This window comes from Dipteris shenzhenensis, chromosome 27 (genome assembly GCF_047967505.1).
Source record: "Dipteris shenzhenensis isolate YYH24624 ecotype China chromosome 27, Dip_SZ_1.0, whole genome shotgun sequence".
In the NCBI taxonomy this organism is placed as follows: Eukaryota; Viridiplantae; Streptophyta; class Polypodiopsida; order Gleicheniales; family Dipteridaceae; genus Dipteris; species Dipteris shenzhenensis.
Genome location: NC_141622.1, coordinates 47,308,868 through 47,314,867, shown reverse-complemented (window position 1 = coordinate 47,314,867; position 6,000 = coordinate 47,308,868). Strand labels below are relative to the sequence as shown.

The following is a 6,000-nucleotide window of genomic DNA, read 5'->3' as shown; positions in this document are numbered from 1 at the left end:
CTCCTTTGGATCCCACCCCCCGGTCTTCTCCTCTTCCCACTTCTCCCCTTCCCAGGGCACGGCTTCTAGGAACTCCCCTGAAGGCATTCCATGTCTGAAACGCCCTCGACCAAACATCACAGTGATTTCGGATGAGGATCATGCCCATCCCTCACAGCGCGCTTCACCCACCTCCTCTCACAGTGCTTCAACATCTAGTTCTGATCACAGTGGTTCGGACTACTCTCCTCCAGCAAGATCTCAGGCCTCGACCCCACCTCCCCTTCTCGTCCCACATCAACTCATTCCAAGATGAAGGTGGTATACAAACGTACTTTTGGCATCAGTAAAGTGCAGGGTGCCCTTTCCCTCCGACACGGCTTCTTCCTTCACCTCCAACCTCTACATCTCCGACAGCTATTGCCACTCCCACTCCCTCATCTTGTTCACTTACTATTCCTTCCACCTCTTCAATTTCCCCCACTATTCCATCTTACTTCCCTACTCTGCATCCTACCTCTGCCCCGCCCCCTCCCTCCCGTCCTCCATCGGCTCACCATCTCTTCCCTTCGACAACCCCCACTTCTTCCACTACTGGGGTGTCTCAGCAGTAGGTGATCGATGTTCCAAAGAGGAATCAGGGGGCCAGGTGCTACCCGTACTTTCCACGGACACAGGATCAGGAACCGAGGCAACTGTACTACCATTGTGCATTCCTTATCCTATATGTACAGTCAGTGATCCCATCATCACCACCTCCATCCATGATGATTCTGCAGTTCCCATGGTCCATGATGGTTCTGCAGCTCCCATGGCCTCCGAGGACTAGTTCGTTCCACTTTCCATGCCACACATTAGTTCTATGGAGGTACCCTCTTCCTACAAGGCACCATTATCTTAGGCATCTGGTGGTTTTGATCTCTCGTTGGCATTGGGCCTTTGCTCTCCTCTCAGTGGGGTGGTTGCTCCCTCATCAAGACAACAGGCTCCTCCTCTCCCCCCGCGGTGACATCAGCTAGGTCCCTCATCAAGACAACAGGTTCCCTCTCTCTCAAGACAGCAGGTTCCCTCTCTCTTCATTGTCAATTCCTCAGGACAGCAGGTTTCCTCTTTCTCAGGACAGCAGGTTCCCTCTCTCTTCATTGTCAATTCCTCAACTCCAATAGTTCTTCCTCCTCGGCAACATCGGATGGGACCACATGCCACAGCTCCACCTCGAGTAGGTCCCACTGTTTTAGAAGCCACTTCCTTGCCCCTTGAAGCTGACTGTGCTCCTCTCAAAGCGAACGACATGCTGGATCACTATATCGCAGCATCCTCAGGACAATCATTCTCTATTGATGCACAGTGGGAGCCGCAAAATCAAGATTATGACAAACTCCTTCGTGAGCTCAACTGCACACGCTCTCCCGTGGATGTGGAAGAAGAGGATGTTGACCAGGTCGTGACCATTCCATTGCGCAATGCCTTGACCACCGGCGCTATCAGATCTACAGTTGCTGCATGCGTGCTTAGTTTGGATGCCCTCGCCCTAGTGGAGGATTTGGACAAGTTGGAAGATTGAGCCATGGCAAGAGTTTTTGAGGAATTTGGTAGGATCCCGAAAAAAGCAAACAGGTTGAGCTACGGGGACCGCTATGCTTGGGCAAAGCGCTCCATCCTCATGGTGCAAAGGATCCTCAACGACACATTCAATCAGTTTGCTGCAGCGCTTCTCAATTCCACGGGACATACTCAGCGCATACAATCTCAGATGTAGCACCTTTGATTGGAGTATGAGTGTCTCACGTGCACACAGTAGCAGGGATGGGAGTCACAGCTTGCAGCAAAGGAGGCAGGCACAAAAACAGAGATGAGCTTCAAGGACAACACCGCATGGAGCAGGAGGATTGGGAAAAAGAGAGAGAGACACTCACATCTCAGCTTACAGCTTTGCAAGAGGAGCATGCTAGGCTCCAGGAGCGCCATACATCGGAGCACGCAACCGCTGAAAGTCGGATTAGCGAGGTCAAAACAAAGCTTGCAAACTTGACAGCCCGCGATGCCTCCCTTGAGACATCACATCAATCCATGCAGCAAAACCTTTCCTCTCTGCAAGATGAAGCTGCCCTTCTCAAATTGCGCCATGACGATTACCGGTCGGCCTATTATCGACATAAGGGGAAGTATGAGAACTTAAGGAATATCATGGACACCATTGAGGAGGAGAAGTAGGACGATACACGATCGGGAGGATCGGCAACTCCTTGAGGTTCCCTTGGTGTGTGGCTTGACCTCCCTTTTGGTGCGCTCCCACTTTTGTATATAGCAGTTTTTGGTTTACTGTTTCCTTGGATCGAGCTCTCACTTTGGTACATAGCAGTTTTGGTCTACCGCTCTCATGATTTAGTAAGCTGTTGCTCCTGGACATGTCTTTTTTCTTCGGAGATGTATGGTCTTTTTATCAGTGATGTACATGGACCTTACTACTACATGGCATGATTAGCATGGTGTCATCTTTTGATCTTGGGTTGTTTTCATCCACCACTGTAAGGCCATGATTTACTCTGCATTCTCTTTTATTTCAGCTAATGTTTCCTCTATCAGGCGGTGAAACATTGTTATATTATGTTTGGTGCTATGGGGCCACGAGCTCTTGTAATTAATAAATAAATAAAATTGCAACATTGTACTCTCCTTCCCTTTTGGGCCAGCCTTGTACTACTACTCTTCTGGAAAAGCTTGGCCTCTGCATAATCCATTCACCCCCATTCACCCGGACGGTGAATGATAGTGGTGGGGGAACTGTTGCAGATATTCAAGTTCAAGCATTCAAATTCAAGCCGAGCTGACCAGGTGACAACAATGTCAGGGAGTTGTCCAAATGACAAACCATGTCACCGATCCGACCAGGTGACAACTATGTCAGGGAGCTGTCCAGATGACAACCATGTCACCAAGTGACAACTATGTCAGACAGCTGACCAAGGTGACAACTATGTCAAGGAGCTGTCCAGATTGCAACCATGTCACCAGTCCGACCAAGTGACAACTATGTCAGGGTGTTGTCCAGATGACAACCATGTCACCGGGTGACAACTATGTCTAACAGCTGACCAGGGTGACAACTATGTCAGACGGCTGACCAGATGACAACCATGTCACCAAACTGGCCAAGTAACGACTATGTCAGCGAGCTGGCCAGATGGCAACTATGTCGATGAGCGAACAAGGTGACCGCACTGTCACCATGTCAAGCAGGTGACAACTATGTCAACTAGAGATAGAAATAACCATGCTCACTTGTGTACTCCGGCGAGATCTCTCGTGAGCCCACCTACCAGAAATATGTCAATGGTGGTGCAGGGGCAGCCAGCCCAAGAGCTCACATGGACAAGATAAATGCACACCAACAGTCACTCGGTCAAAGGGCTAAGCAGCACACAGAGAGGTGCACAGAGAGGTGCACATGGGGTAATCATATCACCAACCGAGAGGAGGTTGGCAATTCAGAAGTGGTTGAAGCCATGAAGAATCCTAGGGGTGGAATGGCTAAGAGACCGAGAGCCACCACCAATGGGATGGAGGAAATAAGATTTTCAGTGGGAGAGAGGGACCCTCCACGAGAGCGGAGGGGATGAAGGGGATGGGGAAAGGAGGGAGGGGGGGGCATTCTATGATTGTGAGGGGAATAGGAGAGTGACACGGTGGTCTTGGGTGAGCTCTCCTAGTGTAACGTTGTGGTGTCGAACTGATGTACTTCTCTTCTACTCTGAATACTATGCTTCTCCCCCTCTCTGTTTGCAACTGTATCTTCCCTTCATCCCGTGTATTTCCCTCTTCATCCCCCTTCACTTGGTATAACGGTCCCTGTGTTATGTGGCTTGAGTTCTCTTGTGTTCATGTTGAGGGATGAATCTTGTAACTTCGTTTTGCGAGGCCTTGCATCACTCTTGCAGCTCTTGCACCTGCTTGCACCTTCGGTGACAACATTGTTTTCATGCGTTTCATCGTTGACAACATCGTTCTGCATGCACCATCGTCGTTGACAATATCGTTCTACATACACCCTCGGTGACACCAGTGGGCCTCGGTTACTTGCTCCTCACACTAGTGGCCCTAGGCCTCTGGTAACACTTCCCGAAGTGTTAGGAACCCCCCCCTTAGATAGTTTATGGCGATCACGGTGGGACACTGCTGGTGTTGAGTAGCACAAGTGAAGTGGTTCTCTAGGGTCCTAGAGAGAGGTCTTATGCTGAGTAGTTATGAAACATTTGAAGGAGCTAGTAAGAGAACTAGGAGGTACTTGAGGAGAGTGGAGAAAAGACTTCCGGCAGACCAAACTTGGTACAAGAAGCATTATGTGCGATGGAAGTTCGTAAAGTCCTCAACGCAAGCACAAAGTGAGCCCGTTGGAGCAGAGCCAAAGCAAGTAACTTCATCAACACTCTCATTGACTTGGATCAATAGGAACCTGGGTGGTCGGATCCGGACTCCGGAGAAGAAGAAGTGCAAAGCAGAGAACAGGTGAAAGAAGAGGGTATGAAGGACGAGGGCTCCTTAGGGACTCATAAAGGTCAAGGCAGCCCCGCTTCTCCTCTTGCAACGATGTCTGCATCAACCACCACTTCTGCCCGAGTGGTGATTCCCTCTGCTCCCAACTCAACCTCTGCTGGACAAGCTGCTACCTCATCCGTTATGCATAGCTCCGGGTTCCTAGCTAATCCTTTCTCCACATCTATCCCACTCGGGGATACTTTTACTCCGGCCATGCCTTTACCTACCATGAAGGTTTCAGCTCCCTTCCCATCCACATCGGTGCTGCCTTTTCCACCACCTCCTTCCTTCCACTGCTGTCCAGATGACAACCATGTCACCGGTCCGACCAGGTGACAACTATGTTAGGGATCTGTCCAAATGACAACCATGTCACCAGGTGACAACTATGTCAGACAGCTGACCAGGGTGACAACTATGTCAGACGGCTGACCAGATGACAACCATGTCACCAAACTGGCCAAGTAACGACTATGTCAGCAAGCTGGCCAGATGACAACTATGTCGGTGAGCGAACAAGGTGACCGCAATGTCACCATTTCAAGCAGGTGACAACTATGTCAACTAGAGATAGAGATAACCATGGTCACTTGTATACTCCGGCGAGATCTCTCGTGAGCCCACCTATCAAAACTATGTCAATGGTGGTGCAATGGTGGTGCAAGGGCAGCCAGCCCAAGAGCTCACATGGAGAAGATAAATGCACACCAGTAGCGAGTCAGTCAGAGGGCTAAGCGGCGCACAAAGAGGTGCACATGGGGCATCAGAGAGGTGCACAGAGAGCTGCACATGGGGTAATCATATCACCAACTGGGAGGAGATTGGCAAGTCAGAAGTGGTTGAAGCCATGAAGAATCCTAGGGGTGGAATGGCTAAGAGACCGAGAGCCACCACCAATGGGATAGAGGAAATGATATTTTCAGTGGGAGAGAGGGACCCTCCATGAGAGTGGAGGGGATGGGGAAAGGAGGGAGGGGGGGGCATTCTATGATTGTGAGGGGAATAGGAGAGTGACATGGAGGTCTTCGGTGAGTTCTCCTAGTGTAACGTTGTGGTGTCCTACTAATGTACTTCTCTTCTACTCTGAATACTATGCTTCTCCCCCTCTCTGTTCACAACTGTAGCTTCCCTTCATCCCCCGTGTATTTCCCTTTTCATCCCCCTTCACTTGGTATGACGGTCCCTGTGTTATGTGGCTTGAGTTCTCTTGTGTTCATGTTGAGGGATCGCTCTTATAACTTCATTTCACTAGGCCTTGCATCACTCTTGCACCTCTTGCACTCGCTCGCAACTTCGGTGACACCATTGTTTTCATGCGTTCCATCGTTGACAACATCGTTCTGCATGCACCATCGTCGTTCACAACATCGTTCTACATGCACCCTCGGTGACACCAGTGGCCCTCGCTTACTTGCTCCTCACGCTAGTGGCCCTAGGCCTCCGATAACACTTCCAGAAGTGTTAGGAACCCCCCCCCCTCAAACA

General features: G+C 50.2%; 1 protein-coding gene across 1 annotated transcript in view; it reads left to right on the top strand.

Annotated features, from left to right (window-relative positions):
- Window positions 1-2,343: 2,343 nt before the first annotated feature.
- Window positions 2,344-6,000, top strand: part of LOC147884400 (MLO-like protein 11) — a 287,986-nt gene continuing 284,329 nt past the window's right edge. The window contains exon 1 of the mRNA XM_087398438.1: window positions 2,344-2,367. The gene's annotated coding sequence lies outside the window, so the exon portion shown is untranslated. The remainder of the gene's footprint in view (window positions 2,368-6,000) is intronic.